Genomic DNA, 9862 nt, shown 5'->3' on the forward strand with positions numbered 1-9862 from the left:
TGCTGGATCCCTCCACACCCCGTCCACAAGGCCCCGCAGAGTTGTCAGAATGCTCTCTATGACTGTCTCTATTTTGCTTGTTAGTTCATTAGATTCCACAAGTGAAATCATATGGTAATTGTCCTTCTCTGACTGCAAAGCCGCTTACTTTTTTTATTTTTAAAAAAATTTTAAGTTATTTATTTGTTTGCTTGTTTATTTATTTTTAGAGAGAGGGGAAAGGAGAAAGAGAGGGAGAGAGACATCACTGTATGGTTGCCTCTTACTTGCACCCCAACTGGGTACCTGTCGTGCAACCTAGTCATGTGCTCTGACTGGCAATTGAACCAGCGACACTTGGCTCACAGGCCAACGCTCAATCCACTGTGCAACAGCAGCCAGGAAAGCCGCTTACTTTTAACAACATTTTGTCCTGGTTCTAGAGGAAAACTGGCCTCTTTCTGCTTCTCTTTGTGAATGTGGGGATGTTACAGAAACAGGGGTGTTCCAAAAAACCCGAGTTTGCGGCTGGGGGATGGGGAAAAGGAAGCAGCTTTTAGAATGCCTCCACATGCCTGAGGCTGGTGGCTAGTGTCTTTTTTTATGCAAAATGGCTTTAATGCATCCAAAGCCTCAGGTAGATGGGAGGGGACTTGGACCAGGGAATGGTATGGAGAAAGCACACAGCCTGTGCGAGGTTCTGTGAATGGTTAGAACTGGTTACCGCACCCACTGCATCAGAGGACGTAGTCAGGGACTTAAAAATAAGCAGCAAACATTTTAGCCAGGCTAACTGTGTGGATTTGACTAAGGCTGAGGCTGACTATGTGCATTTGACTGAGGCTAAGACTGACTGTGCGAATTACAAAAGGACTAACTATACAGTTTACAAGGAGGCTGAGAACCCACGAGGTTCTGGATTAAAAGCTGGTGGACCCCATAACACAGACAAGGTCTCCCCAATCAGGATTGAATGACTGGCAGCTACTGGTAAAGCTGAACTGTGTTTGGAAAGTAGGGAAAGGGTTTCTCTGACTTTTCTAAAACTAGCCTGGTTTGGTAGGGGGGGAGGCAAGAATATGTGTTTATGGGTGTTTTAAAGAACATAAGACTTAACAACAGAAATCCGCAAATAACTAAATCTATATAACTGTTAAATAAATAATTCTTTTTCTTTTCACTAAACTCTGGTATTAAAAGTTATAATTTTGGCGGCGGGCAATCGGGCCCCTAACTAAAGAGCCCGTGGATTTGTTTTCAATTGAAGCAGCCCAGGGGTTCTGTAACAGTGACACAGGTGTGCGAAGGGAATATCAGACTCAGTTTCCAGGCGGTGTGACCCCCTTGTCTTGAGCAAGAGGGGAGTCCAGGTCGGGTCAGACTGGGACCAGGATGTCCGAGGTCGTTCTGGGGTGAGGGTTGGCATAAGATGCAAGGACACTCAAGGCACTGTGAACCTTGTTTATAAACCCATTTAGAAACGACCTCACCAGGCTCTGGTGGGGTAGTATCACCCTGATACACCAAGGTTGCGGGTTCCATCCCCAGTTATAGCATATACAAGAATCAACCAATGATTGCATAAGTTAAGTGGAAACAACAAATCCATGTTTCCCTCTCTCTCTCTTCTCTCCCCCTTCCTCTCTCTAAAATCAATAAAACATATCCTTGAGTGAGGGTTTTAAAAAAACATGAAGCATATTACTTATAATTTATTAGTGATTTTATATTAATTAGAATATTTGGACTACATTTTATGTTTTATAGCAAAGTGTAGGTTTTCTGTCTTATCTAAATTGTTTGACATTGAATATATTGAATGCTCTGCAAGACTTCACCCTTGCTGTTATCAAAACAGTGATATTCATTATAGGGTATAATAAAGCTGTTTTCATGTGAACTATTTTATAAACACTGAACATATATGTCTTATAAGAGTAATTTGATGAACGTTTTCTCAGAAGTAATAAGTTTGAAGCATGTATTGTTTTGATTGCTTCTTTTTAAAATTTTATTGCATTCAGGTTTCTCATGTGAGACAATGTTTTCTATTGTGAGTGTGACTCACCTTATTTTTTTCACTTATTTTTCAACTGATTGCCAATGTCATGATTTTCCCATTACATATTTACCTAAAATGCAGACCCAGAACAATGATTCCAAAATTTTAGAAATTCTAGAAATATCATTAGTTTCTAGTTCTGTGATGAGCTGTGGCCATGCCCAGTTTATTTACCAATGTGCTCCCATCCTTACATTACACACATTAGACCAACTCTGATGGTTAAGAAACACTGTCCTCTAATTAAGAAGGCGAAGATTAGTTGTCATTCTTACCTATTAAGGCCAGATTCCTGAAGGTTTCTCACGACATATCTCTGTAGAGTTTGTTCTGTGGAGTATCTAGTATAGCCCAATCCTCCAGGGTTAAGTTCATAACCACATGCCCAAAGGCCATCAAGTCCTAAAAACCCCAAATATGTGATTTGTAAGACTGACAGTACTGGACATCTATACTCAATTTATAAGAAGGTTATATATGATTCCTCTATTTCCAAACATTTATTCTATAATCATCAGAAATTTATTCTCTCTCCACACTCCTTATAAATGTAATAATACCATAAACACAACCCTGGCTGGTTTGGCTCAGTGGATTGAGCGTCGGCCTGCGAGCTAAGTGTCGCTGGTTCGATCTTCCAGTCAGGGCACATCAGAGAAGGAAAACTCTGACTCCAAAAAACCTCCGCTGCCTTGCGGCATACCTCTTCAGGGGAAAGGCTAAGGGAGTAAACCCCGACAGAAAATCCGGAGCAGTCCCTAAGGCGGTTTGACGTTGTAGTCAACACCGGCAACTCCTGCGGCGCACCTGAAGCCAAGCTGTATTGACTCCGTCTTTCCCTTGGACCCTTCAGCTGCGAAGAGAGGGGGGGTCTGCTGCATGGGCAACAGCAGACCCTCCATATCACCCTGCCCAGGCTCTGTAGCTTCAGCTTCACTGGAGAGGACACTCCAGCGTCATCGCAAGATGTCGATTCAACACGGGAGGAGACAGATACCGTGTCACTCCTGAGTCAGACTGCACAACCATTCTCGGCGGTGCAGATAGACTCTTAAGAAGCTACACCATCGTCTCTCAAGACGGACGGCTGCCGATACGATACCATAAACACATATAAATTATCGATATACTTTTACTGTGATAACATTCCCTCCTATATTTCTAATTGTAGGGTTCAGAACATGTTGAAAAATGACAGACAACAGACAAGTGGATAAAAAAGTTGTGGTTTGTATATATGATGGAATATTGCTTGGCCATAAAAAAGAATGAAATCTTACCATTTGGGACAGCATGGATGAACCTAGAAGGTACTACACTAAGTGAAATAAGTCAGACAGAGAAAGAGAAATACCATATATTTTACTTATACATGGAATCTAAAGAACAAAACACACAAACAAAATAGAAACAAAACCATAGATACAGAAAACAGACTCATGGTTGCCAGATGGGAGGGGGGTTGGGTTAGGGGGCTGGGTGAAAAAGGTGATGGGATTAAGAGATACAAATTGATAGTTACAAAATAGTCATGAGGATATAAAGTACAGCACAGGGAATATAGTTACATATATTACAATATTATTATAACAAATATGGTGTCAGGTGGCTACTGGACATATTGAGGGAGCACTTGGGAAAGCATATGATTGTCTACCCACTATGCTGTACACTTGAAACTCATACAAAATAATATTAAATGTAAATTGTAATAGAAAATTAAAGTTTAATTGAAAAAAAGAAAGTATCAGAAATGCTATACAAATGAAATATTATTTTAAAACCCTCAATTCCTTTTGAAAAAAAATTCTTTCACCTACTTATTACTCACAATTTACAACACTTCAATAAACAGACAGTAACATCCCTGTGAGGTTTCCATGACTGAAAATATAGTGAAAAACTAGAAGCTCTTTCTTCTGTTCCCATCCCCCAAAACAAACAGTACATGAAGCCTGTGGAAAGCCAACTTTTAACAAAGCTTAGCTGGCCATATTGTCCTAAAGTCCTTCAGACCATTGGAAGTATATACATACTTCATTTTATTGAGTTTCACTTTATTGTGCTTGGCAGGTAATATGTTTGCATCATTATTGATACAAGAGTCTCCACCAGCAATAATATTATGACTCACTGAAGGCTTAAAAAATACATGTACACTGATCTTTTAGACATAATGGTATTTCACATTTAACAGGCTGCAGTATAATGTACGCAGAACTTGTTTATACACCAGGAAACCAGAAAATTCTTGTCACTTTCTTTATTGAAACAGTCACTTTATTCGATGGTCTGGAACCAAACCTGCAATATCTCTGAGTTATGCCTATCATCAGAGGCAGCTGACTGAATAAAATTATTTTTGCGGGGAAAGTCTGCTTTTTACTTTGTCTAAAATTTGTCACAGATCCAGTTTTTCCTTTCTCTCTCTGACTGATTATGGTCTAGAAAATCATTTGGAACTTACAGCTCAGGCATAAGGATGAAGAAGGTATGACAACTTAGACCACAATATTGCTAAACTCATGCATTTCTCAGGGCTGCTTCCAGCCAATTTTTGGTGCATGCAGGCATGCACACTGAGATGCTAATGTGCAGACGTGCTCTTTCCAGCAAAACTATAATAGTCTAAGAAGCAGCCTGACCTCAAGGTCCTAGCTGATGTGGACCGCCCAGTTACAGGAATTCAGCTGACAAAAACCAGATGGCCAACTCAAGGATGCTGATGATGAAGATCCATATGAAGCCCTGAGAAAGACACCCTACACTTTCTGCACGTCCTGCACATCCTACATGTCCTGCACGTCCAGTTTTTTCTCCCCCTTTTAGCCCCATAAAATTTGCTAGCTTGACCAGAACTGTTAAGATAGTCTTTGGAATGAGAGACCCCCATCATTTCAGGTCACTGACACCTGAGTAAACCTCTTTCCTTTTCCACTAGCACCTGTCTTATGAGTTTCGCTTTTGTTGTGGCAGGCAGCCAAACTTGGGTTTGGTTATGAGACTTCATCTCTGCATTTGGATCTTATCCTCATCTTATGAAAATTTCCTACTCTGAACATGCGTTTGTCATGCAAGACACATTTTGATAGATTACATTTTGTTTTATCATAGCCCTTTTGTGGGCAGAATTAACACCCTACTCAAAGCAGAATCTGATATGAAGACTGATATAACCACATGCATCAAGTTGAAGGGAAACTGTTTATAAATCAAAGGTACTTTCTAGAGAGAATAAAGCAAGGTTAAGCTGCTCCTAGTGGCTTGTGCAGAAAAGAATGGGCTGGCTTTTTAATTTGTGTAGAGATATAGGTTGCAGGTTTCAAGGTTTGATCCTCCTCCTTGCTGACACAAAAGGAAAAGGGGCATATGTCAACCTTCATAACTTGTTTACTCACGTGGGCCAGGCAGGGTGAGCAGATATCTGAAGCCAATTTGAATCAGCGTATTTCCCTGAACAATGAAATGAGTCTCTGCAGTTTAAGGTTTAATGTGGAAAGAAAGAGTGGCCTTGATTTGTACTTGGGTAATTGTGAGGTAAGTTGTTCTTGAAGTTCTTTATGTCATAGTGGGAGACCTTGGATAATGAATTGTTGCTGTATATAGAACCACACAGATAGGTCATTGGCAACAGTCAAAAAAAAAAAAAAACCTTGTAAAAAATGTGCAGATGGGTTCTATTCTTGGCCAGGGAATTCTCTAATGCTAGCATAATTGACTAATTGTTCAGTTTGCCTAATGAATCTGATGCTTGGGTCCAATCTTTTATCAGGGATGGCCTGATTAGGGACAGAACAAAGCATCTCTGCAGTGGACTCCATCAGATATGGTGGCAGCACACTGTCTATAAAGTATATGAACTCCCTGGTTACTCCTCCTGTGATTTCAAGTGACAAAGTGGCCAATGTGTCTAGAAAAGACGGGACCTCCTTTGAAACAGATTGCATCAATGTGAAGGGAACACAATTCCTCCTGTAAGTTGGATATCCCAGAGCGGCCAATTTTTGCTCTGCCCTGCAAGTACCAACACATTTTCAACAAGGAGCCTCTGGTTAGCAAGCCTGAGGGGTCTTACGTTCAGGACCCAACACAGAACGGAAAGTTGGCTGTGGAGAGTCATCACCTCAGGCCCTGAAATCAGGGCTCCACTTACAGAGAGATCTGCCAGTTGCCAGCAGTGTTTCTCTAATTGTGGGCAGCACCGGCTGAGTAAAATAGTTTTTGGTACCAGGATGCCTTGGCTAGTTTCGTCCACCAAGGGTGGTTTAGACCATTGGGTGCATAACAGGAGACTGCGAGGGCCTCTCTAATAAAGGGGAGTAGGGAGGAGATGAAAAGGGAGTGACTGGTACTTGGACAGTTCTTCAGTGCCTGGTTTTTCCATTCAACATCAGTTAATTTTTAAGTATTATGTGAAAGTAAGCAAGCAGATCTCATAAATATGCACTGGCTGTGGACACTGGCTAACAGAATGGGCCCATGACACAGGTTCTGCCAACTGCTTCTCTCACTCTCTCCATCACAGTCCCAGCTCAGAGGAATTTTCCAGAGTGGGATGTGCATGGCTTGCTGATGTTTCCAGCTGAGCAGGCTCAGGTAGGCTTGAGTTGAAAACAGAGCTGGGGATGATGTGTGGAGGCGATGGAAGGAAATGATGTTGATGCACATGACTGAGGACGGCCCCAGGCAGAGCCCACGTGGGATGGCACCTCTGTGTTACAGAACCACAGTGCATACAGAGATCTGTCCCAGGAGCCTGGTTTAAACTCCAGGACAGGTTCTGGGAGCCCGGTCACTTCCCTCCTGTCATGGAGTGAGATGAGGCAGTGCAACTCTAGAGGGTGTTTTCACAAGACGGGGCTGCAAGGAAGACCGGGTGGGGACTGAATTCTTCCTCACGGACCTTTAATTTTTCTAAGAAGGATCCCACAGCCGTGGAAAGAAGTGCTGAACACATAAAAATCAAGGTTTGAGAGAGCTTAACATTCTCCCAGGATATGAGAGTGTTACATGTGCTTGTGTGTGTACTTACGAGCTTTCACAAATGTATAGTAATGGTGCCATCAAAAAATGGATATACGGATTTTGCGAACGATGAGCAGCGGCGGCGGCCCGGTGAGGCGCAGCGGAGGTTTTCCTGGTTTCGGACCCCAGCGGCCGGGTGGTGAAATCCTCCCTGCAGCGGAGCCTCCACAGCCACTGCTTCTCCAGAGAGAAGGAGGGAAGCAAACCCAGCGCCGCCGTCCGTCCTCGCCCTCCGCACCGTGCTGTTCCTCAGCCCGCACAGCCGCGGCGGCCGCAGCAGCGAGTTCCACGGTCTCTCAACCGCTGTAGTAGCCGGGAGTCAGGGCCTCGGTGGTACTCCTGATGGCCCTCGCCCACTCCTGAAGATCCCAGGTGGGCGAGGGACTAGTCAGAGGGATCACAATCGTTCAGCTAATTTATTTTGCTCTGATAATAGGCTGAATGTAACAGAGGAACTAACGTCCAATGACAAGAAAATTCTCAACTTCCAGACCAGGCTCCCGGACGCCAGACACAGGAACTGGAGAGCGATGCTGAGCCGCAGCTGCTGCACCGAGACCCCAGGCGGCGCTCCCCGGAGGACAGCAAAGACTGCTTTGCAGTTCTCGAGTTTGCTGAGGAGCAGCTGCATGTTGACGTGTCTTCATTTGCTTCCACAAGAACCGTGATGACAGAGCCGCTCTGCTCCGTACCTTCAGCTTTACGGGCTATGAGAGTGTGAGACCTGGGCATCCCCTTGTCCCCAAGAGACCCCGCGCTTGCTTCCTGGCATACACGTTTTGAGAGTCTTCTGATGAGGACGAGGGGCAGCTGCGCCGCCTGCGCCCCTCACCTTTGCCGCCACTGACAGATCATCACAGACCATGGCCCCTTTTTGTGTCTCGCTTTGTGCGGGTGGTGTGACCAACTGTTGCGCTGGGATGCAAACGCCAGGCCTGTTCTCTTCTGGGTTTGTCCGCATGTTGTTATTGTGCAAATAAACGCTCACTCCAAATTAGCGGTATACTTCTTGAAGTTTAATATTGTGTCTGTGATACTGAAGTATTTGCTTGAATTCTAAATAAAAATTTATATTTTACTTTTTTATTGCTGGGTTAATGTGATACAGATTATTCTTGTACTTCCAGCAGGACTTTCTTATTTGAAGTTTTGGAAAGTTTTAGGCCTTAACTTGGAAAGATAGGTATTAATCCACCCTTCTATTGCTTTCAAAAACCTGAATAAAGGTGATTACAACTAGAGAAAAAAAAAAAAAAAGGGAAATATGCCTTCAGCCCAAGATATCACTCTTTGTGATGCTGATTTGAACAAAACCACTTCATATGATGTTATTTAACTCTAAAAAATATCTAAAAAATTAATTTCCTTTGCTCTTTAATAAAACTTGACGCTGTTACCTGTATTTTCCAGCCTTCTAGAAAATGTGCTGGAAGTCTGAGCATACAAAAATGAATCCTGCAAATAACAAAATGGGCTGTGTGGTTGTGTGGATCATTGAAATGAAAATCTTCCAGCAACTCCTGCAAGAAAACAATTAAAAAAAAAAAAATTCCCATTTTGCCCTGACCAGTGTGGCTTAGTTGGTTGGGTATTGTCCAACAAAGCAAATGGTCACCGACTGGATTCCCAGTCAGGGCACATGCCTGGGTTATGGGCCAATTTCCAGTTGGGACTCATGCGAGAGGCAAATGATCAATGATTCTCTCACACGTCAATGTTTCTCTCCCTCTGTTTTTCCCCCTCTTTCCCTCTCTATAAAAGTAGATAAAATCTTTTAAAAGTTTTCCCACATCTCCTGTTATACTCAATTATAATATTACTCGAAATGAAAGGCACCTCTCTCTGAAAGACACCTCAGTTGTTTCCTGGGTGACTGCCTTTACATAGCCATACCTTTTTCAGGTATATCCACTGGGGAATTACAGTAGACTTGCATAGATACCAACCTATGCATGAAGTAAATGAGGGATGGGCTAGAACGTGCAGATGAATGTAACTCTCCAATTGGGAGGACTCCATTGGGGTATACAATGTGCCAGTGTGTACAGAAGCAACATGAACATGCAAATGCTATATAACATTTTAATTTTTAAAGATAAATGAAAACTCTTAAATTACATTGTCAAACATAGAAATATACCACAAATATCTGTGGTCAAAATCAATAGGAAGCCTCAAGTTCCAGATAACAATGTCCAAACTCATAAGTTACGTTACATACACAAAACTTGTAATGACAAAAATAAAGGCCATGGCTCTGTCTTCATCTTTATGGGAAATTATTGTTAATCAAGAAAATTGTAAATTCTGTATTGCCACTCTCCATTTACTTCCATATCCAAATAGTTCCTGAAAAAGCAGTTAGGATATATTACACGTGGAAATACATGTTATCAATAATGACATCTTCACTAACTGTGGCTCTGATCCTCATGGAAAAGAAATATACACTCCACCCTCCCTATTATGTCTTGTCATTTTTTACTTTCCTTCAAAGCCCATATTCCCATCTTATAAACTAAAGCTATACTATTTGTTAACCATTCTTTTACCACAAAAATAATAAGCACCAGGACTGCAAGAACACGTTTGTCTCGTGTCAATATATCCAAATTCTACAGGGCCTTGATTACTTGTGCAAAATTGGGTACCATGACTCTAAAGTGTATGGCAATAAGGGATAGTGAAACATTAACATCAAGAGTACAGTCTCTGAGGAAGAGAGGCCTGACTGGACCGGTGGTCCTGTCTTTCTCCCTTGCTAGGTTTGTGTTCTCTCACAACTTACCTACACTC

General features: G+C 42.4%; 1 pseudogene; it reads left to right on the forward strand.

The window, feature by feature from the left end:
• The first annotated feature begins 6707 nt into the window (after nt 1–6707).
• Nucleotides 6708–8069, forward strand: LOC149999897 (ornithine decarboxylase antizyme 1 pseudogene; annotated as a pseudogene).
• The last annotated feature ends 1793 nt before the right edge of the window (nt 8070–9862 follow it).

This window comes from Furipterus horrens, unplaced genomic scaffold (genome assembly GCF_987537825.1).
Source record: "Furipterus horrens unplaced genomic scaffold, mFurHor1.1.pri manual_scaffold_10, whole genome shotgun sequence".
Taxonomy (NCBI): Eukaryota; Metazoa; Chordata; class Mammalia; order Chiroptera; family Furipteridae; genus Furipterus; species Furipterus horrens.